We start from the raw sequence: 25,475 nt of genomic DNA on the forward strand, positions 1-25,475 counted from the left end.
GGGAAGTGTTGGCAGCTTGGACCACATAGGTGGGAACAGAGCAGGGAGATCAAGTAAGAGAGATATTCAGGTACAGAGTCAGCAGGATCTGGTGGCTGCCTGGGGTTAAGGGGAGACCAAGGGGGTTAAGGCTAATTCCTAGCTTCCTGACTTAGTCCATTTGGTAACGGTGGTGTTGTTCTCTTGGGACTGGGGTTTTTGGGGTAAATGTGCTTTGTTCACTGCTGAGTCTGAAGTCCCTGTTAGAAATCTAAGCAGCTTTTCCTCTTAAAAACAAGAACAGCTTGCAGCAGCTTCTGACACAAGGAGTCCAGCAGACATGGTTTGAATCCCAGCCCCAACAGTTATTAGCTGTGCAATCTTTGGCATTTGTCCTTTCTGAGGCTCAGAACAATCCCAACATCATAATATTGTTAAGAGAAGTGCATACTGGGGTTGGCATAGGAGTTCATTAAACAGATATTGAGTCACCTCCAAGTGGGATGCTGATAGAAACACACAAAACCCCCTGCTATCATGGAGCTTCTGCTCTAGAGAGGAAATACTTATGAAAGAAAATTGGAGTGTGCCCTGTAACCACCTGCTCAGCCGTGAGTCCCTGAAAAAACAGGGAGTTCAAGCAATTGGATGGGCCGTGGATTGAAATGATCTGCTCTTGAGGCCTCCCACTCTGGCAATTACAATCCTCACAGGCAGAGATGAGCCTTATTAATGTCTGTATCCCCCAGACCCACAACACTGCCTGGTACATTACCGATATTCAATGAAGGTGTGTTGAATGAAGCAAAAAAGTGTGTTCAGCGGTTTTCACAGATGAAAAATGCTGAATCTGGAAAGAGGTCTGTGCTGGCGGCAGGGATGGTTCGTAGGGTTTTATCATAGAGCTAGGATGAGTTTGTGCTGCTTTCATGCTCACTGGCAAAACTGCAATGGCCTAGTTAGCTTCCCAAGCTAAAATAAAGAAATCACTCTGTAAACGACAACATTCCATGCTTCAAATAGGAAGTTTTCTCTTTAATATATTAACCAAATCGCCTGCAAACTCACCAAAACGCCCCTGCAATTTGTGGAGCAAGATGATTCCGTAGAACTGAATAATTTATTCATACATCTGCTGACAGTGTGCATTTCTGACTACCCATTATTTGCAATCCTGCATCATTTCCTGATGCAATGTGGTCACTATTCTGCCATGTCATATCAGAAATCTGTTTAATTTTGCACTCCCTAAAATTGCAAGACAGGTCTCCCAAGGATGTTGCTTTTATTTCCAGCAGCAACTAAATTTTGAATAGCGGTGAAAATATGTCGTTTTTAACCTTTACCAGAAAGGACAAGAGATGTGTCTTAGCACCCCACTGGTGGGCTTTCTAAGGATGCCCAGGGTCCTTTCTGTGTGTCAAAACCTTGTTGGATGATGAGGACCTGGATAACGACAGCAAAAATCACAAGCTCCCTCCCTGCCATGAACTTTGCCTGTGCTGAGCTGCTTTATTCTTGCAACAAGCCTGGCACAGAGGAACTATTATTATCTGCACAGAGGAGGAAACAGAGGTGTAGGTGGGGTTAAGAATGAGAGAGGAAGGGCCTAGATTGTGAGAATACGGCTTTAAATAGTTGGTTTTTGATTTTACTGCGTTGGGAGCATTTTTACCTTCCTGACTTCACTTGGCATTTCTCGAGACTAAAGTAGTTTCCTGCTTATTTTTAGACGTTATTTTATATTTTTTTAGTGACTGGAGGGGTTGAGGAAGCGTAGAATAAAAAGGGATCTGTCGTATATTGAACAACTATTAACTGTCCTACACTTTCTTTTTAAAAATTGCATTGATTCTTCACACCAGTCCTAGAAGGGAAATCACATTATGGTATTTGCCCCTTCAGTTTGAGGATGAGGAAATAGAGCTCATAATGATCGGTGATTACTCAGTGACTGCGTGTAGTTAAAAAAGCCCTTACACGGCTGAGATGGAACTTTGGACTCTCCTGTTTGATTTCAAGCAGCACTCTCTTCATGTTGGAGAAATTGTGCCCAGTGGGAGAAGGACCCTACTGTTCCTCATGACACTGTAACCTGTGCTGTGAGACCAATCCAGCAAACTAAGAGCTGTGTTCTCACATAGCATGATCGTGACCCCTCTATAATTGCATGTATGCATAGGTTCTTTTGTGCTTTACCAAAGATGTCATTTAAAAAAATGGCATTCTATATGTTATTGAGTTGTTGCCCCCATCGTCACAGTGCATGAGAGGAATTCCCTTCAGATCTCACTCCTAAAATAAAGACATACACCCCTCTTCTAGGTTTTTCACTTATTGCCTTTCCCACTTTTCTTGGTCCACTGAGAAATCCAGAACCCAAAGTGCAGCATGCCTTTAGCAAGTGTACAGAACTTGAAGAATAACAACCACTTGCTCAGCTATGGGAACTAACTCTCTTGGTCATCAACTGTTAGCTATCTTCCTATCTTAATTTGTCCTTCACCACCATTTCCTCATTAACAATAGTACTATATAAAATTCTATATGCGACCACAATATCCTTCCGGCATTTGGCTGAGTTACATACACAAATAAACAATGTTTTCCAATGGAACAAGCCACCCTGAGAAGCAGATCTGAGAGTGGAGGTGCTATTTCCTAGGAGGTGCCCCAGACAGATAACCTATAAGACAGTCATGGCAATAACAAGCTTGATTAATAATTAATAAGTGACGACGTCTTGTGTGTTTATGATGTGCCATCTATGTCAAATGCTTCCTCTGTGTTTAGTCATAATAAACTTGGAGGTAGAGACCATCATTCTTTTTACCAGATGAAGAAGTTGCACATTAGTGAGATCCAAATATACCCAACTGAGGAAGAGTCACCAACTGGAGAGGGGTGGAGCCAGGGCTCCAGTTCCGGTCTGTCTGCCCCCAGCTCCCAGGCACCACTCCACGAGGGGAAACTGCCTCTCTGGGTGGAATGGTTCCAACTCGTAAAGTGAGCTGAGTGAGGCAAGCACCTGGTAATGAAGCACGGAGTTCACTGCCCCAGAGAAGGTTCCATTCACTTCTCCGCTTTCAATTCTGTTGCTTTCAGCCCCCTGAGATGGATGACGTGACCTGGTAACACGTATTGTATTCTCCACGCTGCAGGATTGTTAATTTCAAAAGGCAGGGGATTTATGAGTTTTGCACGGCCCTGTATCATAGCTGCAATGTGGAGGTTTCCCTGGGGAGGCAGTCCCAGAGCATTGCCTTTTCTGGGGGCCAGCACGCTTTTAACTGAATTGGCCTCACAGAGGAATGAGTAAGGCCTGGCTGAAATGGCATCAAAGGCAATTGTCACCAGCACCCAGGAGAGAAAAATTGGTGACAGCGTGGAAGTGAGCTTAGGTTGGATTTCTCAAGTGGGTTTCACTGTCTTCCCTGCCTGGTGGGGGCAATTCACTACCCCTTTTTCTATTTAACTTGTCCTGCAGCTTCAAAACAATGTACACCCATTGGGAAGAAATTAGAATATACAGAGACATAAAAACACATTGAAGTTTTCATTATCTCATCCTCCCAGACAATCTGTTATCAGATCACATCCTTGCAGATCTTTTTCTATGTAAATAAATTTTTTTAAAAAAAAACAAGAAACTACTGTCTCTGTTATTTTAAGAGCAGCTATCTTTCCGTAAAAAATATATTGTGAGCATTCATTCATGCCAATTAGCTTTCCACTGCAGCAGAGTTCAGAGATTGGTGACTCAGGCTCTCTACCTCCCTTCTTCATAGAGCTAAACAGGCTAAGTAGCAAGGCAGTAGGTGGTAGATTTGGTATCTTACCATTTGTTGTTTTATTCTAGAGCTAGCAACTTACCTGCAACTTCCCAACTTCTGTCGGTATCTTGAGTGTGAGCTTCCTGCTCCACCATGGGAAATATTTGACTGCTGTGTTTCCAACTGCTGCTGTAACAAAAGACCACAAACAGTGGCTTGAGCCAAGATGAACGTATTATCTTACAGTCTTGTGAGTCAGATGTCTGATATGGGTCTCATTGGGTCAAATTCAAGTTGTCAGCAAGACTGCATTACTTCCAGAGGCTCTAGGCAAGAATCTATCTCCTTGCCTTTTTCAGTTCCAAGAGGTGACTGCATTCTTTGGCTCAAGGTCTCTTCCTCCATCTTCAGAGTCAGCAAGGTAGCATCCCTGTGACTTTGCTTCCATTACAGACTCTCCTTCTCTGATCACAGCCGGGAAAATTCTCCCCTTTTACGCATTAATGTGACTACATTGTTTCCTCCTGAATAACCCAGGATAATTTCTCCATGCCAAGGTCTTTAACCTTAATCACATTTGTAAAGTCACAGATTCTAGAGATTAGGACATGCACATCTTTGCAGACCTTTATTCTCTCTTCCACAAGTGGTACACCGTCTGATAGCTGTAGGGCTATCATATATTTAACTGGTCCCCATTAATATACATTTAGGCTGCTACCAACATTTTTGCTTTATAAACAGTTATTCAGTAAAATATTATGTAACTAAATCTTTGCTTAGCTTTAATTGTTTTCTTAAAGGGAATTACTAAAAGCAGGATTTCTAGATTAAAGCATATGCCCATTCATAAAGCTTTTCCACATTCAGTGCTCCATAAACATTTCTTGAGTGCCTACTTTGTGCCAGGCATTGCTCTGAGCTGCAGAGATTCATTAGGGAACAAAAGAGATCAAATATCCCTGCCTCAGTAGTTTCTATTCTACAGGATACTGGTGGCTAATTACCTTTTGGCAATAGCTAGACTGCTTTAGAGACTGCCTTTTTCAATTGTCTCTCTTCAATTCACCTCTCTTTCTTAGGAGCCCAACTTTGATTCATCTTTTAATCAGTCTTTTAAAAACAGACATTTATTTTAACATGTGGCAGCAATCAATTAAGTTGGTATTTACAGAGAAGTAAATTTTGCTTATACTCAGAAACCCAAGGCTCAAGATCCAGTTTTGCTATTTACTCACAGTGTGAACTTACACTGGCCCCCTCATTGTTACAGACCCGTGTGATAGATGTAGAGTGAATTCCATGTGTTAGGCAACTTTTATGTCATTTTACATACATTATCTCAGTTATTTCCCATAAAAACTCTGTGAGTTAAATACTCTTAAGAATGCCATGTTATAGATATGGGGATTGAAGCACAGATAACTTAAGTAATCTGCTCAAGGTCACACAGCTAAGAAGCACTGGGATCAAGATTCAAACAAGCCAGTCTGATTCCACAGCCTATATTTATAACTGTCTTGATCCTTGTTATCAGTAGAATTTTGTACCCCAAACATATATGTTGAAGTTTTAACCCCTAGTATGCTAGAATGCGACTTACTTGGATATAAAGCTGTTGTAGATGTAATTAGTTAAGATAAGGTCATACTGGAATGTGATGGGTCCCTAATCTAATAAAACAGGTGTCCTTATAAAGACGGGAAATTTAGAAACAAAGACAGACATGCAGACAGAGAGAATGGCTTGCGATCACAGAGGCAGAGATGAGGGTGCTACTTCTACAAGATAAGGAAAGCCAAAGCTTGCCAAGAACTGCCAGAAGCTCCAGGTTTCAGAGGGAGCATGGCTCTGCCAACACCTTGATTTCACACTTTTAGCTTCCAGAATTTCTGTTGTTTTAAACCACCCAGGTTTTGGCACTTTGTTATGGCGGCTCTAGAAAATGAATACAATCCTCCTCTACATTGTGGAGATACGTTAATTTACTTTTAGTTTTAGACAATGTGAACATGTTATTGACCATGTGTTTTTGTTTCTTTGGTTGACAGGACATTCAGAGCAGGATAATAACTGCAGAACCAAAGCTACTACACATCTGTCATCTGAATGTCCCATCTGGATTCCATCATTACGGCTGTATTCTACCTTGACTCCAATGTCCTTATTTGTAGGAAATCTTACTGTACTGCATGCAATTCTTTAAGCCACATTCAAATTACATCCTGCCTAATGGCTAAAATGTATAAAACACAGATTGAGAAGAAATTCTAGAGGGGAGACATGACTTGCTAAGTCACCAATCATTTGCAGCAGGTACAAGGCTAGAACCTGAGCAGGTTGTACCCCGTGTTCAGTGGAACCCCTTGACCAGGGTGCCTCCAAATAATGGAGGATTCCTCCAAACTCCTCTGTCTCCATTCCTCTGCCCTCTTCCCTGGGTCCTACAACTTTCCTGTCTGGAAGACCCTATCCATGCCAACTCATCCTTGACTCTACTTCTTAAGCCAACTTTTCCTGAGGCAGCTGACCTGGATTGTAGATACCTGAAATTGTCTCCCCCCAGATCCCAGGATCTTTTCATCCTGCCCAAGCTGATTTCTAACAAGAACGGGTCCTCTCAAGGAATTTCCCAATTGGCAAAGCTACTGGGTTGGTGGGAAGAAAAAAACAGAGTAATGGAAAGATGATATGTAGGATTTGGTCCTATTTCTCCTTCTAGCTGGGTGATCTTGGACACATCACTTAGCCTCCTAGCATTTACTTGGTTTTCTATCTGTGAAATGGGAATTGTTACCCCACAGGAAGTTTACATGCGTCTCACCCAGTTTGGGCCCACAGAAAATTTCACCCCTTCCTAATGCCCTCACTTCTATTGTCCAGTTAATCATTCGGCCTCTGCTACTATGGACCCACAGGAAGAGCTCTGTACCCTTGATGAATTAGAATTTAGGTTTTCTTGCCCTCCATTGCTTTCCTTCATGGCAGCATGAATGACAGAGCTTCAGGGATAAGAAGACAAAGGCTGCCCTTGGGTATTAGAGAGCAGAACATGGAGAGAAGATGATTCTTGTGCCCTCAAATCAGCTCTATCATCATCTCAGCCTGTCTGCTTTGATGGAAAAGACTTGGGGAATTCTGGAAGCACAGGCGATCAGCCTGGCCAGTGTCATGTGTTCATCTCTTCCTAACTTGTTCTGTCTTTGCTGCTGTTAGGACAGGACGTGTGAAATCTGAATAGTCCCCATGATCGGGGCTCAGCAGTCTACCAAACAAATGCTGACATTTCATCCAGAGCATTTTAATTCTCTCCAAAGCACCATTACACAAAGAGCTGAGACAGATTGTTGGAGTGGTCCGTGTTGAGATGGGTCTCTAAGCTTTGCCATCAGAGATGTGATGCTGGGACCTGGAGCATCACTGGCCTGGGAGAGAGAAGATGAAGCAACTAACATACCCTAAGGACCTGTGTGCCACAGGCTGGGCACGCCTGCATCTTCCAGCCACTATACTTCTGCACACCCAATGTGGTGATCTTCATTGCACAAGGGAGGAGACCTAGCCTTCGAGATGTCATTCACCCCACTTCTCCCACTATTGCGAGAAATAGGTTTTGATACCCAGTGCATCCGTTTCCTCTACATGAGGCTCTCCTGGCCTACAAAGAGCACAGGTTCTAATGAGTCTGGCCAAATCATATAGACTCTGTCTGAGCTTCAGTTTCTCAACTTTAAAATTGAAATATTTATCCTGGTCCTGATGGTTTCTGGAGTCTCGGTGCAACTCAGTCAAGGTAAATAGTAAATAGAGTGACCATATCATCTATCACCATACCCTTGAGTGCCTGGGATCCCCAAGACCACACCCATCTTTGGAGATTCACTAGGACTAAGCATAGAGTTAAACTCACAGCTAAGATTGATTATAGCAACATAGTAGGGATACACAGTCAAAACATAGGGGAAACAAACACAGGCAAAGTCTGCAGGAATCCATGTGAGGCTTCCCTGTGGTCTCTCCCTATCCCATGAGGAATTGCACAGAGCACACTCTTTGTCCAGAAATGAAAATGCAGAGCTGTGTGCCACGTTTCCACTAGAGGCTTGGTACTCCAGGTTGTATTATGGGCTGGTCACATAGGCACCCTCTGCCTAGCACATTTCAAATTCCATACTTCCAGAAAGAAAGAAGCATAAACAATACTGTCTCCACGGTGTAAGTGCAGTGAGCCACGCTTGTTAGTTAGGAAAAGTTTTATAACAGTGTTAGGAACCGTATACCAGCCAAGTGCCCAGAAACAGCCAAAGGCCAACATTCTAAGAAGACCTTTCTAGGGATAGCAGATCTGCTATAATAACTATTTTCTGGACTCCACAACGCCAGTGAGAGTGAAAAGAGAGCTTAACAGGATGGTACCCCAGGACAACAGGCATAAACCAGGAAAGTCCCAGATAAACCAGGACATGTGCATCCAGACATTAGACTACAAAGCTAGCTGTGCGATGAAACACTGCTTTGCCATACCAGGTCTCAGATGGATGCTAACTAGTCCAATCTAACTTATGCTTTCTAGAAGAGCAATTTTCAAAATTGAGTTTGATTTCACATGTGTGATATCCAAAAGGAAATTCCTGTATCTGGTGCTTGGGCACAAGTGAGGCATTGTTTTTAGGGAAAGGGGGACTTCCAAATTAAGGCATTAGTGAAAAATAGATTCAAGTTGTTACGTGCTTTGTATTTGGCTGTGCATCTACATACTCAAATTCTCACGTTTGAATTTTAATACGGCAAACAGCCCTGCAAAGAGTTCAACAATTAGAACATCTAGCTATCTGCAGCCCGTTAAATCTGTTGCTTGTTAAAGGCAATATAGTTTCTAGTTCAAATGTCTTAAAATAATGAGCAGAATTCCTTTTCCATTCATTAACACAGTTGTCAGTATTCCCGGACAGGTGACAATACAGCGAGTTTTACCAACCGCGGATGCAGCTCTCAAGCTCAGGGAAGAAACTTCCTGGGTCTCTCTGCCATATTCATTCTTGTCACACTTCTCAGCAATGTGTTCTGTAATTCCCTGATCTTTTGACATTGTCATTCCCTGGTAAAAGAAATTTAATCAAAATATGTATGCTGAAATTTTACTTAAGCAGAAATAATGACACTCATAAATTCAGATTTCTACGTGAGCCTTTTCATTAGAGATGTGCATAATCTCAAGCCTGGCCTCTCTGCAGAGGCGAGCCACCTCCAGGGGAACCGGGGAAGACAAGGCTCAGGCCTCTCTCCTCCGACCCATGGGGTGCAGCTCTGCACATCTGAATGTGCACTCCATTTCTACTGAAGAATTTCTGCCTTATATATCTCTGCCAGCCCACCAGTCACCAGTATTTATTTTTGTGAGGAGTAAATAAAATTATATGTATACATGTATATATACATGTATATGTATATATATATATATATATATATATATATATATATATACACACACACACACACACAAATAGCACAATAAAGCCAGCCACGTGAATTATTTTGTTTCCCAGTGCAGATAAAAGTTATGTTTACACTATACTGTAGTCCAGGGGTCCCCAATCCCCGGGCTGCACAGCAGGAGGTGTCCCCATGTCTCCCCATCACTCGAGTTACCGCCTGGACCAACCCACACCCCGCCCCATCCATGGAAAAATTGTCTTCCACAAAACCGGTCCCTGGTGCCGAAAAGGTTGGGGACTGCAGTTGTAGTCTATTAAGGTGTGCAAAAGCATTATGTTAAAAAATATATATACGTCTACATACCCTAGTTTAAAAAAATCCTTGATTGCTGAAAAAGTGCCAACCAGCATATGAGGCTTCAGCGAGTCGTAATCTCTTTGCAATAGTAACATCAACCATCACTGATCACAGATAATCATGAGAGAATACTAATGAAGAAGGTTGAAATATCGTGAGGATTACCAAAAGGTGACACAGAGACATGAAGTGAGCAAATGCTGTTGGAAAAACGACACCGATAGGCTTGCTCTACAGAGGGTTGCCACCAACCCTCAATTGATAAACAGCACAATATCTGCAAAGCACAATAAAGTGAAGCACAATCAAATGAGGTATGTCTGTATATATATATACACACAGACACACGCAGAAATGTAGAGAGAGAGAAAGTGCGCACACACGGAGTGGGTTGAATGGTACACCCGCCTATGTCCTCATCTTCATGGCAGAACCTGTGAAAATGGGATCTTATTTGAAAACAGGTCTTTACAGGTATAATTGCATTAAGGATCTCGAGATGAGATCACCCTGGATTATCCAGTTGTGCCATAAAACCAATGACAGGTGTCATAAGAGAAAGACAGAGGGAGATCCAAGACAGAGGAGAAAAGACTGTGTGAAGACAGAGGCAGAGATTTGAATGATGCAGCCACAAGCCAAGGAATAACAGGAGCTACCAGAAGCTGGAATAGGCACGAAGGAATCTCCCCAGAACTTTTGGAGGGAGAAAGGATCCTAGATTCAGATTTCTGGCCTGTACAACCATGAGAGAATAAATTCCTGTTTTTTTAAGCCATAAGTTTGAGGCAATTTTTTATGGCCCAAGGGAAATATAGATACAGATGTAGATGTGCATACAGATGTAGATATACATGTACATGTAGATATAGATACAGATGTAGATATAACGTACAACCAGTGCAGGCCTGGGCACACATTTTGTATTCAGTACATGTTCTTAACTGTTCTGTCCTCTGTCCTGACCTGCGTCTGTTCCCTGGAGTGACAGTGGCTCTGAAAAGTCAGCACCAAATATCCCTTATCCAATTTCCAATTTGCACCAAAAACCTTCCTTTTAAAAATCTCTTCTACTTGACCTCATCTATTATGGGGTGAATCATGTCCTCCCAGAATTCATATATTGAAACCCTAACCCCCAGCACCTCAGAATGTGACTGTATTTACAGATGTGCCTTTAAAGACATAAGTGAGATACAATGAGGTCATATAGGTGAGGGCCCTAATGTCTTGTGACTGGTGTCCTTACATGAAGAGGAGATTTGGACACAGACACACACAGGGAGAAGATGACCATCTACAAGCCAAGGAAAGATGCCTAAGAAGAAACCCACTCTGTTGATGCCTTGATCTTGAACTTCCAGCCTCCAGGACTGTGAGATAATAAATGTCTGCTGTTTAGGCCTCTAGTCTGTGGTACTTTGTTATGCAGTCCTAACAAACTAATACACCATCCTGGCAGCAAAGAAGTATCACAACGCCTGTCACTTTCTGAATCAGGGCTTGGGGAGTGTTGCTAAGACCCACCAAAGTTCCACACTGGCTATGACATGCAAAAAGTGTTCAGAAATCATTCCTCAATGGAGCATCACGATCAAAAGATGAGGAACCAATCAGGAAAAAATAGTCTTTGGAGAATTCATTGTTTCTGTTTCCTGGAATGGAATATGCTGTTACAATGATGGTCTTGGGGTAGGAGGCCCTGAACCCCAAAAGGCTATAACCACGCCATGCACTTAGCCTCTGCCACACTTCCAGTCCTGTGATGAGCTCTTCTCATATAATAACTCATTAAATGCTCATACTACATCTTCAAATCAGCTGCCATTGTTACCTCATCCTATGAGGAAGCAGTGGTTGCAGAGCTTGCATGCAGAGCTGCTGAGGTGTATACCCAGACCACTGCATCCTGAGTCTGCTTTGCAAGCCTGCAGGAGGCTGTGGATAATAGAGGCCTCCTCATCTTCCAGCCCTTTCTCCCTCCTAAACATTTCCCTATGATTTATTTGTTGTTATTTTTTCTCCGCTTAATCACCCAGTATCTGCTACTTGGAAACTGGTTTAAAAACAACAGATTTTTTTTTGGCATCAGCTGCTAAAAAGACATCAAATGGAAGCAAATATATTGGTAGTAATGTTTCTTGTGGGGAAACATTTGTGAAATATAATGCAATCTTCTACAATGATATTTTCCAAAGCCCTGCAAAAAAAAAATAATAAAGAGGGGAAAAGGGGAACAAAACTTTTCTCATATTAGATTTTTATTGACTCTGGTGTCAGGGGGTTACTGAGGGCCTCTGGTCTGGTGCGCTTTGTAAAGAGTCACCATCAAAGATTTATCATATGTCTTGTTTATGCCTTTTCTCCTTCTAACAGGCACCAGAATCGTAGGACTACAGGTGGGATACTGTGTTCCACTTGTGGTTTCCATGAAGAGGGACATTTCTCCTAAGCATTTTCTGGTCTCTCTCTGTCTGTATTACTCTCTCCTCCCTGAGGACGTGGCATGACTTAACAGGTCAATAAATTTGGGAAGAATCAACTGGGCACACTCGTCTCCCAGCCCAGTCTCTCTTTTTTGTGTGGTCCTCGCTGCTCCCCGAAAGCCACCCTGGTTCTTCCATGCTCTAGCCTCTCCTGGCCATGGCCTGTGTAGAGACGCCTGGTGCAGCAGGAGTTTTTGGTGTCCTCCATCACCCATCTTTGGTTGCAGCCATAGCTTTTGGCTATCTTTGGTTGCAGCCATAGCTGCAGTGATTCAAGCTCAGACTCAAGTAGCAGAATCCCCCCTCCAGGGCATGTTACAAGTCATTCCACTTTCTGCCTCAGGGACTTCTTTGGGGCTGCAGGAAACTGCTTGACCAGCAAACTCATACGGCAGAAGTGCCAGGGAGTTACATCCCTGGAGTCAACACTCAGTCAATGAGGAGACAAGCCAGGGGATGCCTGCTCCAGCTTGCCATCATTCAGACTCTCATTTCTGCTTCTTGGAATCACCTTCCAAATAATCTACCTACACCCAAGCCCTTGTCATAGACCCTAGTTTGGAAGGAACCCAAATTAAGACACAGGGAGCTCAGCTCGGAGCTCTGTAAGGACCTAGATGGGTGGGATGGGGGGGTAGGTGGGAGGGAGGTCCAAGAGGGAGGGGATAGATGTATACATATAGCTGATTCACTTCGTTGTACAGCAGAAACTAACACAACATTGTAAAGCAATTATACTTCAATGAAACAAACAAAAAAAGACACTGCTGGATGCTGCATTCTGTGAACTGAGATGTTCTGCTCCGACACGAGGCAAAGTCCTGCAGCCTCTATCCACAACTTCTGTTTGGCCTCTATATTAACCTGGATTTTTTTCTGAAGTTGCACAGACCAGGCAGGAGAAGATTTATGCTCTTTTTGGGGGGAGATACACAGAGATCCCATCATGAAGAAATGTTTAATGCATGCAAAGTATTTTGTAGTTTTCAGAATAACTTGCATCTGTGCTTTCCATAGTGTGAGGGAAACACACATAGCAAAAGCATCTCACAAGGCCACTCTTTACCTACACAACCTCAGGCATGTCACGAACTCATCTGAGCAAGCATTAAATAAGATAAAGTGTATCTAAGAAAGAATGTTGCCTTAAAATGCTCACTTTGAACTAGAAGGCAGGCATTGGAAAGTGTGAATTATTAGAGTTTGGCAGAAAAGGTTGTATGGTCTTTAAGCCCCCAATATGAGATACCAATACAGCATTGGAGGGTGGGTAAAAGTCTGCTTACCATGCCCTGGGCCTTGCTTGGGGCCATTGTGGATTCTGACCCTAGCACTTACTAGCTGTGTGATCTTGTCTAAGTGGCTTAACATCTCTAGGTCCTGGTATCCACATCTGGAAAATGGGCATAGAGATACTGAAATTATTTCCTGAAGTGGAGTAAGGATGAATACAATGAAGTAGGAAGAGCATTTAGCAAAGTGTTCGACACATAATCAATGCTAGACAATTGTGTCCATTATCTACCGCTATGTACACATCACCACAACACTTAGTGGTTTCAAATCAAAACATGATACACATTTATTATATCATACAGTTTCTGAGAGTCGGGAACTTTGGGATACTTAGCTGGGTGTTTCTGGCTCAGAGTTTCCCATGAAGATTCAGTGAGATGTCAACTGGGGCTGCAGTCCTCCAAATTTTGGCTGGGGTTAGAGGATCTGGTTCCAAGATGACTGCCCGTCATGGCTGGTAACTCTGTGTTGGCAGTTAGCAGAGGACTCAGCTCCTCGCCACAGGGACTTCTCTATAGAGCTGACAGTGTCCGTATGACATAACAGCTGGCTTCCTATATGTATATGTACATGTAGACCTAGAATCTAGATCCATATCTGTCCATTTCTATTTCTATACCAATAGAGTTTATGATAAATTTTAGAGTCACTGGTTCTAACCATCAGAGCAGAGAGGAGTGAGGATTCCATGATCCTTCGAAAGGAGTATATTGGATTAATGGAGAGGCAGCAACAACACATGCAAAGGCATGGAGGAAAGAGTGACATATATCTGAAAGACAGATGGAAAGACCAGTTGCATAAAAGCATTGGATAGCAAAAGACTCAGGCTGGGAAGAACACAGGGAGACAGAAAAAAAAAAAAGTGGGAAGTGCAGAGGGAGCATCTGAGCGGAGAACTAACCTGATTGAAACAGCAGTGACTGTGATAGGCCTGGACACAGGGTATTTGGGCAGCTTGAAGAATTCTGGAGGCAGAAGACTGTGTAACATTTCACTGTTCGTTTACTATGAGCAAAATGCCTGTCCTCGCAGGGTAACATAGGGACTAATTTACTTAAAGAGCCCTTGAGAGAACAGAGTATACACTACCTTCCATACACGTTGAAATTAAGGCACTTGTAGATGACAGCTCTGAGCTGACAGCCCACGTGACCTTCCTGGGATTTAGTAATTACGACCAAGGATGGGGACATTTGGGGGAAGCCTTGTGGTGGCAGACACTTTGCCAACTTTTCTGGAATCATGTCATCGGTATCATTTGAGGAGCTTGCATTTGCACTGCTGTGGGCAAGGGTCTTCACTGATCCCTCATAGCCCACCCAATGGTAACTGAACATAACTTCCGGTTAACCTAGTCCCACCTCTTGATTCCCAGAGTGGGAGGCAGCATGTTAAGGGGTCAGAGCTTGTGCTGTTGAGAGTCAGACTGACTTGAGCTCAAAACTCCAGTCACTTAATGCATGGTTTTCAGGAACTTCTGTTAAAAAAATACTCATAGATGTATATGTACATAATACATGTATATAAATACAGATTAATGCCTGGAAAGATTGTAGTGACAACTGAAATTTACTTGGAAATTTATCTAGCATATGGAAGATAATATGTTTATCTTCTCAACTCACATAACAGAGAATATAAATACGGAAAGGAATCAGACTTTAGTCTCTGCAGATGGTGACCTATAAGCAGTAGTGGCACCCTGATTGTCAGGTCTTAACTCAGAAGAATACTGTGGTCAAGTGAGGTTTCCAGAACCCATTAAAGTTCAGAGACACTCCAGGTTTTCCTATATTGTTCCATTTTTAACCCACTCATTGGTGACCCTGGAATTTCTACCCTTGGACTCTGGTTATAACATCCTAAGCACATTGACTTGTGTCCAACTCTGCTTTCAAATTACAAGTTTTTATATATCTTTGGTGCTTAATCTGTGTCCTCCCCAGAGTCTAACCTTTGCTTGGCTTTCCTCTTCCAGACTGCCAGCTCAAAACCTGTTCTCTGCTATAAGCCAAAGAAATCATCCAGTTCAAACCTTCCTTATGATATGTGAATCAAGCCCACAAGCTACTCTTGGGAAACACACTGGATGAGACAGAATTAAGCATTTGTTACTGAAACCCCCTAAGAAGCTGGAGTTGTTTGCCATTTTACAGTAAAATTTTGTCTGTTCTGACTAACGTCATCAGAAGATGTGAGGTTTAATATTTATATTACAATTAGTAAATAATTGATTGCTGATCCCAGGGCCAGAGAAAGCCACTGAGACCCCATTTACATGGCAGGGTGTGGGATAATAAGATCCAGGTTTCAAATCTAACTGGGAGAAGTTTTACTTGATGAAGTCTGAGGGATTTGAGACCAGAATTCTGATAAGTAGGAATCAATTTGGACCAAGGGAAATGGTGTTTAGTGTTCAGTCTGAAAAAATAAAGTACTAGACCTGAGAAAATGGTTGAGAAATTAGTATTTGAAAGGGTCTCAGGTAAGAGGAAGATAGCCATGTCTAGGGCTGGAGCCATGGATGGTCCAGAGCTAAGACCTTGAATCAGACGCTGGGGCGTATCTTTCATTTGGCGCCATGGGTGTACGGCAGCGGGTAGGCATGGACCCGGTAAGACTTTGCTTCTCTGAGCCATGGTTTCTTCTTCTTGTAAAATGGGGATCATCATGTCTATCTCATATTTAGTACTGAACCACGTATGGGGGGCAACAACAGACAACACAGCACAAATGTGCAAGAATTACTTATAAGACAAATGCCAGTTGAAGTTTAACCTTAAACAGATGGTGCGCTCTTCCCGGACTTCTGCAGGAAACACTTCTCACCATGCAAGCAAACTTACAAATTGTTCCAGCTGTTCCCAGATCTCATTCAGGTTTTTGGCCAAACAGGGATGACGGTTTGCTTTAACTGCATTACCTTTCCATTAGAACCTTCTACTCCCAGGAGGGATTCTTCATTTCCAGGGCTCATGGGAGGGCCCAGGAACAAAAGATGGTTTGTGGTTGGGTGTAAGACAGCCGTTTGTTTTTTTAAAAAAATTTTTGTGGTGTCTTTTTGTTGTTGTTGTTGTTAATTCAGGTGATAGCAGGTGATTGCCTGCAAAGCACCAGCCTAGGACACCTGTTCTCTCCTTGATCCCTTTCACCACTATGAAAGGGGCTCACCTCAGAAGGGGGGCTACACTATGATTTCCTCTTGTTTATATAGTATGCAAGTATAATGTTCTAATAACACAATAATATAAATATATATGATATATATATATAACGTATTACATATATATCTTTAAATTTTTTTAATTTTATTTTTTATTGAAGTATAGTGATTTACAATGTTGTATTAGTTTCAGGCATACAGCAGAGTGATTTTGTTGTATATATACGTATTATATCTATATATAATATAGACATATTATTCTCCAGTTTCTTTTCCATTATAGGTTTTTACAAGGTATTGAATATAGTTCCCTGTGCTATACAGTAGGTCCTTGTTGTGTATTTTATATATAGTAGTGTGTATCTAGGTATATATGTATATATAACAATTATAGAGTATAATAATAAACTCACATTATTGGGAACTTGTAATGGACCGAATATTGTTCAAAATACTTTCAACATTTAGTTCTCTCAACAACCCGTCATACAAGAGAAATGCCAGTTCCCCCAATTGACAGATGAAGATGCTGAAGCACAGGAAGATACCCAGGGTGAGGCAGCTGGTTAGGGTGAACAGAAGTTGAACCCAAACAGTTTGTTCCAGAAACAGCACTTGTGCCCTACAGACCCGCACCCTGCCTCTGCCTCCATCTGTGTGTGTGTGTGTGTTGGAGAACTAGTACTGTTCTCACAATTCGGGTAGCAGCAGGTTTCCAGGAAGCATTATACAATGCCAACATCTAGGCCTGACTCACCATATGGAAAGCACATCTTTCAAATCTATTTCATTGCCTCCTTTATAGGTGATGCCATCTGTCTGTCACCTCCCCCTAATCCCCACCTCATGCCTTCAATTTGTATGCCATAAACATGTCACCTGCTTTCTCTGGACTTCATTTCTGCAGAAATGAACTGTTTTATAATTGAATGCATGAATATATAGGACTCTACAATTTCATAGATTCCATATACTTAATCTTTTCGTGTTAATTACACTTCTAAATAGAGCTTTGGTCAAAAGGGGACATCAGAATTATTAAGGGGTGGGTATGGAACACACACCTAAATCTGAATCTGCTGCTTATTCTATAACATGGTGCATCATTAATTAAAATGAGACTTTTTCCTTCATTTTTAAAATATATTTAGAGAAGGTGGTCTTATATATAACACATTAGGCCCAAGTTGCCTAAATAATCATTTCAATATACTGATATCAAACATAGTTTAAGTCATTTATCCAAGTGATTCAAGGATCTAGAATATAACTCAGTCAGAAATGTTTAAATGACAAAGCCAGTTTCCCATAGGCACAGGCTTTGCTCATGAATGTGTCCCTCAGTCCCTTGATTTATATAACATCTGTTATATCTGAGAGTCTGAGACTATTTTCTAATAGAGAAAAGTAAATCTAGACTTTCTTCATCAAAATTCCAGCTCAGCAGGCAGGGTCTAAGTGAAGTCTTCAAGTGTGTGTGGTCCATAGTCTTCTCTGGACATCAAAATGAAATCAGGAAATTTAGTGTTGCTCTTTGGGAAAAATAATTATTTTCTCCCATGGGATTTGCATATACTTAGTTTTATTCTCTCTCTTAGGGAATATGCACACACTTAATGTTTAAACCGGAATATCTTCCACTTCCTCCTGACTTCCTTACACTAAACTACTATGATTCTAGTTTTTATTTGTTTGCAACCTACCTAGTGCCTGGGAGCCCATAAATAGCATGACATCATCACAAATCCCCGTCTCATAAATTAGAAACCTGAGCAATCATTTCTGTAACTATTTAAATAGTAGTATCAGTCAGGGTTCAACCAGAGAAGCAGAAGCAGCAGGAAACATGACAAGTAAGCTGGGATCCCTTGGAGCAAACTATTTGAACATCTGGGGAACTCACCTGATTAGGGCTGACCCACCAATGGTAATCTTTTGATGACTTTAAAAACCAACTGATGAGGAGCTTTAAGCACAACTAAAAAATGCCTTTATAGCTAGATTAGTGTTTGTTTGATGCCTGGGGACTGTAACAGAGTTGACACATCAAAAAGTCATCAGAGTAATGGAGCTGGCCCATACGGTACTAAGATAAGTACAAATTCTATCACACCACATTGCCTCTCACAAAGTGGTCTCCAGCCTTTGGTTCTCCAGAGAAAACACTTAAAAACAATAGATGCTTCTTCTCACTAACAAATGATTCACTGTAGAGATGATTTTCAAGGTTGGGGTAGGGGTACAAGGTGATAAAATAGTTTTGAATAAGTTGAGAAAACCCTTTTTCAACTGAGGATATTGTTGTATCTCTAAATTTTTTGGTAAAAGAAAAACACAGAACCTCTGGAAATTCAGTGGGATGTACTTTTAGAGGAAAATCTGCCATTTCACTAGTAATGAGTGAAATGGTGAAGGAACACTTCTAATAGGGTTCTTTGTTCTTGTAGAGTTTAATTTCTACTAAGGCAAGTAATTACATCTTATTCCATATTTTGTGTAATATTTTATCTATCATCATCCTGATTATAAAGTCCATTGGGGGCCTGCCCATTTTGTGTTCCCCACAAGCAATGCGCATTTGTTCTGAATACAAACCTCCTGGAGTGTGTGTTTTCTTACAGCAGACCCAAAACTACGTATGAAAATTTCAAAGGGTGGTAAAGGACTCATGCCAGACTAAAAGTAGACAGAAAACTGATAGAAGATAGAAAACTGATAACAATAAGAGACAAGAACTTCTGACATTAACAACAATAATAATACTGAAACCATCAATTATCTGGTGTCATTTAAGGCAAGGCCTAGTACTCTGCACTCCATAGTTGCAACCAGTATCACCCTTACTTCTATTGCAGCAATCATTAATTTTGGGGATCGTTACTCAGACCATCAAGGAAGGTGCATACATGTTCAGGGGCACATGTTTAAATGAACTTAGGTGTTTTAAAAGATTTTCTGTAGAAATTGTTCCAGCAGGTGAAATTTCCTTGTCTGAAAAGAAGTCACACTGTTTCTACAGTGATGTCAAATAAATAGCACTGTTTACACATTTATGGTCCTTCTCGTACCAGCCTTTGGGACTGGAATGCATCCACTTAGAACTACTCACAAGATCAGTATCTAACATGCAGGTAGGACTACAAATAAGCAATGAAATATAAGAAGAAGATACAGGAAGGTATCCCACTGTCTAAGGCTAGGAAGGGTCATACCACAGGAGGTGGTACAGTAGGTAACAGTATGGAGTGCAGCATTTGGGGATAAAGAGCCTGAGTTCAAATCCTCATTCTAAAAGCAGTTCTGTAGTCTCAAGAAAGTCATATAATTTCTATGTGCTTTACATTTCCCATTTAAAAATTGAGCTAATAACGCCTACCTATAGAATTATATGATAGATGTTAGTTACTTGAAATATGTCAAGTACTAGTCACAGTGACAATGCATTATATGAGCTCTATAAACATTTGCTGTTATTATTTGTCCAATGAAGGTAGCAGAGGAATTTAGGAACCAGCTCAGATGCGCTGAACAGAAGCTGTGAAATTTCCTCTACTAGTAGCCTGTAGTGGGGGTAGATGTGTAAAGGTATATGCTTAGAAGCCCTGTCTACTTTAGGATCTGATTCCCTGAAGCAAAATTAATTTCCATCCAGGAAACAACCTTCATTCAGAGCACAGGCAGAGGGTTGCATTGACAGGGAAGCCTGACTATCAGTATGATTCTGCTCGTTGAAATAAAGTTGGGGCTCTGTACAAAATGGGATCTCTATCTGAAGCCTGCTTTCCTTCAGTGAGAGAGTGCACATCTATACCCGCCCTGTTTAATGTAATCAGAGGATGCTTAACAATTGTTCTTGGGAGGCTTGGGCAATTCATGTGTTCTTAGGTGGCACAATCAGTAACGCACCACGTCCTGATTAACTGGTCCTTTCCTGTGATGGGACAATCAATGGGCAACTGCAGAAATTGATGGAACAGAGAGATCCGGCCCTTTCAATAGACATTGGCCTCTGGCCAAACCCAAGAAGTCCTGGGATGAGAAGCCCATCTATCACACTCAAAGTTTTGCTGTCAGGAGCAAGGGGCAGGACAGTACCTGAGGGGGACAGAAAAGACAGGACTAAATCAACAAAACCAAAAGGAAACTATGATTATAGCTTCTTCACATCCCCCCATCTTGTGTTGTGTGGCTTCCAGGGACCCTTTCTCTTGCTTCTCTAAAATCATTTTCCTTTTCTAAATTTAACCCAGCTTTGTTTTTCAAAACAAAAACAACAAAATATTCTGTGTTTATGTGAGACGGTAGCAGACAGCAGGCCTGACACTTCCATTTGTGAGCTAGTGAACAAAACAGACCCTGTAAACACAGAGGTAGCGAGGCTGGCTACGAAATAGGCACACAAAACATGGACTAGAGAGATGCATAAATGTATATGAAGGTGTCGAGAAATCATCACTTTTTAGAATTGAAAGGCATTCTTTTAAATGTTCAAATATTCTTTTACTCGAACTCCTCTGTAATGTTCCTGTCAAATAATTTTCCAGCCTGGGATTATAAATTATGTCCAGGGACAGAGAGTTTATTACTCCCCAAGCCAGATCTAACAGTTGGAAGCTTTCTTTGAGTGAAACCAAAATCTTAATCCCTGATGTTTTCAATCCTCAGTTCATGTTCTACCTCTACAGTTAGTTCTTTGTGGAACAAGTCCAGGATTTCCTAGCTGCTTGTGAGTGAGAAAGTTTATTTCACCTCCCTGTATCTCAGCTTTTTCTTCTGTAAAGAGAGGGTAACAAAGATATCTATTTCATGGGGTTGCAGTAAATGTTAAATGAGATAATCCAGGTAAAGGATTTACCATCTGATTTGATGCAGGGTAAGTGCTCGCTAAATGTTAGGAATGTCTTAAGTATTATGTTTCACGTGACAGCTTTTCAAACATTTTAAGAAATTCATTATCTAGATTATCATTGAGGAATGCAAGCTTAGACATAAAGAAATTCTGTTCTCTAGATCCACCTCACCTAGCCTTTAGGAAGAACCTTCAACTGGCCAGAGAATGTGCCGGGTACTATGATTAGCACAAAAATAAGTATAGCACAATCCCAGTCTTCTGTGAAAATAAGTAAGGATGCTCATTAACTAGAATAGAGAGTGAATAAGGGAAAGGAGATCTGGACACTTGGATAAGACAGAAGGGGATTCTGACCCTGGTCGTGGCGTTTGAGCCTAGCCTTGGATAAACAACTGTAACAGCTCAATCCTCAGCGGGGTGGTGATTTTCCACTCTCTAGTGCCTAGTCTTAACTAAGCAGAAGATACTGAACAGAACTTTACATTCTCCTTGAAAGGCTTGCGATTCACACCAGGAACACCAGTTATTATACATGTCCTGGAGAGAGCTGAGAAACTTTGCATGTAGTCTGAAAACTGCAATTAAGTAGGTAGCCCTGTGCAATGGATTGGATGTTCATGTCTCCCTAAAATTCATACTTTGAAATCCAAACACCCAATGTGATGATGTTAGGAAGTGGGGCCTTAGGGACATAATTACGTCATGGGGGTGAAACCCTCATGAATGGATTCACACCTTTATAAAAGGATACCAGAAAGCTTTCTTGCCCTTTTTTTCACTGTGTGAGGATACAGATAGAAGTCAGCAGTCTGCAGTTTGGAAGCAGGCTTTCACCAGAACCTAACCCTGCTGACACCTGATCTCAGACAGCCAGCGTCCAGAATTGTGAGAAAAACACTGTGTTGTTTATAAGCCTCCCAGTCTCTGGTATTTTTCTACAGCAGCCTGAATGGACAAAGATGCCTTGTGATCCTGGGTAAGTGGGCAAGTGTCTCCATTCACTGTAAGTTGAGAGTGTGGATCAAATGTCCTCTAGACCCTTTCAATTCTCAAGGAACAGGTCTGCCCAGCTCATGTAGACGTGCTCAGAGTCGACCACAGAAAACACTCCATGTGCTGGAGTAGAGGATGAGGTGAAGGCAAGGAGTGGAGAGAGCACATGTAGAGACTAGGAATCTGCCAGCACAAATAATTAAGAGCAGTTGGATAGTTTCTTCAAATCAATTTAAACCTGACCATTAGCCCTTCTAGGTCCTGGAACAGGGGCCAATTTTCAATCTGTCATTACTGAGGATCCTTTATGCTCTCAAGGCCAAAGGGGAGACATATGTTTTTGCTTCTGTTCAAAGACGGAAGCTTGAAAAGGAAGTTAACTTTAGACAATTCTGCTTTTTGTTTTACCACACCAAATGCTTCTAAAGAAAGGGTGACCCAAGGGCTTCAACCAAGGTGAGGAAAAACACAGCATGAGCAAAGAATAAAATACAAGTTAATATTCCAGTAAAATATACACCAATTATAAACTAGTTGGTTTGAAGATCTACTAGAACTCTAGAAGGTTATTAGTTGTGGGTCTTACTGGGTTTCTGCAAGGGTTTGGGCCCCTTGGGGTCTTTATAGATTGCTAGTCTACCTCCCTTCCCACTTCTGATTCAGTCTTTCCTCCTCTTTGACTTAGTCTTGAGAAAAACTCAATTTTGGTTGCATGTTACTTTTTGTAAGTGTGTGTGGTATACGAGCCTTTCCTATGAGAATCATACACATATAATAAATTCAAGTCATTCGAAGAGATGTCGAAGTCTGTTCAGTTCAATGTAGGAGTCTGTACACCAGGCTGATCTTTTCTCCTGATTACATATTCATTGCACCACTTTGGCTCCATTAATTTACAAGCCCCAGGAGCCCCTTTCTTCTCCCAGGTCCCTCTTTATTTTCATTTCAACCAGGAGAATTTTTTATGCTTCCCTCTGGTCAGTGAAACCTTGTAAGTAACACATCCATTTTGCTGGTTTCAAATCAAAGGTTCTTTTCCCTTCACTGACACAATGTACTCCAATGTCATGAACTCAGAGTTCAAGGATGCGTCAGAGAGGACAATTCCAGTAAGACTGAAGATGCGTGGATGAACACAAACCCTTCTATCCAAGTGAAGATGGAGTGTAGAGAAACAGAATATCACAATCTTGAGGATTAATCATAGGTTCTGAACGCTAAGAAAAGTTTGGAAGAAGTAAATAATTTTGTAATGCTGTTATGGATTCTACCAAATAAAACTCTCTTTGCTAAAAGCTGAAAAAAAAAAGTGCAATGCAAGTAGATGCCGGCACAATTCCAATCAGGATAATTACTGTGTTATCTCTGCAGGGGAATATGAAATTATATGGGAGCAATAAATTGTTCAGCTACCTTTGAGAGCTCAGTTGAGTCCATCAGAAGCAAACGAGGATCCAGAATTCTCTGGATATATTGGAAAATGAAATATAGACCTATTGCACTGCATTCTGAAAGAAATCTTAACCACTAGATGGAATACTGTTATTCTGGAAGTATTTTATTAAGTTGGTCATGGAGACCCCAAATGAGAGTTGCAGGAGTTTAATAGTTTTAAGAATAATAAGAGTATTAACTTTGTGATAATTTTCAAAGAGTTTGAAGCAAGTTAATTGGGAAAAGCTAAAATGAAAATGTGACCTTGAGCATATTCTTGCCCCTTCTTGGCCTCATTTTCCTTGTTAGTCAACTAAGGAGTCTGAACTAGAGGAGACTTGAGATCTCTTCCAAGTTCAACATCCACAGAATAAAAGAGACAGTCATGATTTTCCTTAGAAGAATGGGATCCTGTATAGAAAATAAAGCATGTGGCCTTTAACAAAACCACTTCATCTCCCCCAGACTAGGCGTGTAAGGGAGAAGTTGTATTTGCAAAACTTTATAAGGGAAATATCTGCAGCCATCCTCTCTAGGTTCTTCAGACACTAAATAATTACTTCTAATTTTTCAGAATGATTTTTAGATTTGATTACACCTCCAATAGCCTAGGGCATGGGTTTGTTAACTTGGGTGCCTTGCACTACTAGAATGCCATGACTATGCTTCAGGCTTGCAGGGATTCCCTAAAGTTGTATGCAAATGTCATGTCCACCAGTATCTATATATGTGTATGTGCATGGAATTACACATATATTCCTCCCTGTTCATGGGAAAATGATCCATGGATTTTATCAGATTCTTAAAAGGACCCAAGACATTCATAATATTTAGGAAGAACTACTGTTGTTACGCAAGGTACATGCTATAGACTGAATTGTGTCCCCTCAGATTCACAGGTTGAAGCCATAACCCCCAATGTGACGGTATTTGGAAGTGGGGTCTTTAAGAGTGTTAACCTGAAACAATAAAATTGCCACTTATTTTACCAGCAAAATGGGTTTACTTGAGAGCAGCTAAGAATTGCAATCTAGGACATGAAACTATGGTAAACCGCATGCATGTCAAGCAAAGCAAAGGGGAGGAAACTCTTACAGCGAAGAAAGGAAGTTGGGAGGGGCTGTTATAAACAAAAAGTCCCTTGGAGGAAGCTGAGAGTTCAAAGTGCAGTGGCTTTTCATTGGCTGAGTTGAGACAGTCTCTCATTGAACGAGCTGTTGCAAGGCAAAAGAGAAAAATATTACTTTCTCCTGCTGGAAGTAGTAAAGTAGTATCACTTCCTTCCAGAGATACAAGATACCACTTTTCCTTTTGCTATTTGTATTGGTGTGGAGTGGTAGCTGTCTGGGAACTCTGCCTTCTGGCCTCCCACTCCATTTTAGTGAGGTTTCTCTTTATTAATGTTCACAGGAGGTGATTAGGTTTAGATGAGGCTATGAAGATGGGGCCCTCATGATGGGATTAGTGCTTTTATAAGACGAGACCCCAGAGAGGTTACTTCCTTTTCTCTCTCTCTCTCTGCCATGGTTATAGAAGACAGCTATCTATAAGCCAGGAAGAAGAACCTCAGTGGAGAACCAAATTGGCCAGTACCTTGATATCAGACTTCCCAGCTTCCAGAACTGTGAGAAAATAAATGTCTGTGCTGAAAACCACCCAGTCTATGGTGTTTGTTATGACATCCTAAGCAGACTGATAGAGTA

The sequence above is a fragment of the Kogia breviceps genome, chromosome 6 (assembly GCF_026419965.1).
Source record: "Kogia breviceps isolate mKogBre1 chromosome 6, mKogBre1 haplotype 1, whole genome shotgun sequence".
Lineage (NCBI taxonomy): Eukaryota > Metazoa > Chordata > Mammalia > Artiodactyla > Physeteridae > Kogia > Kogia breviceps.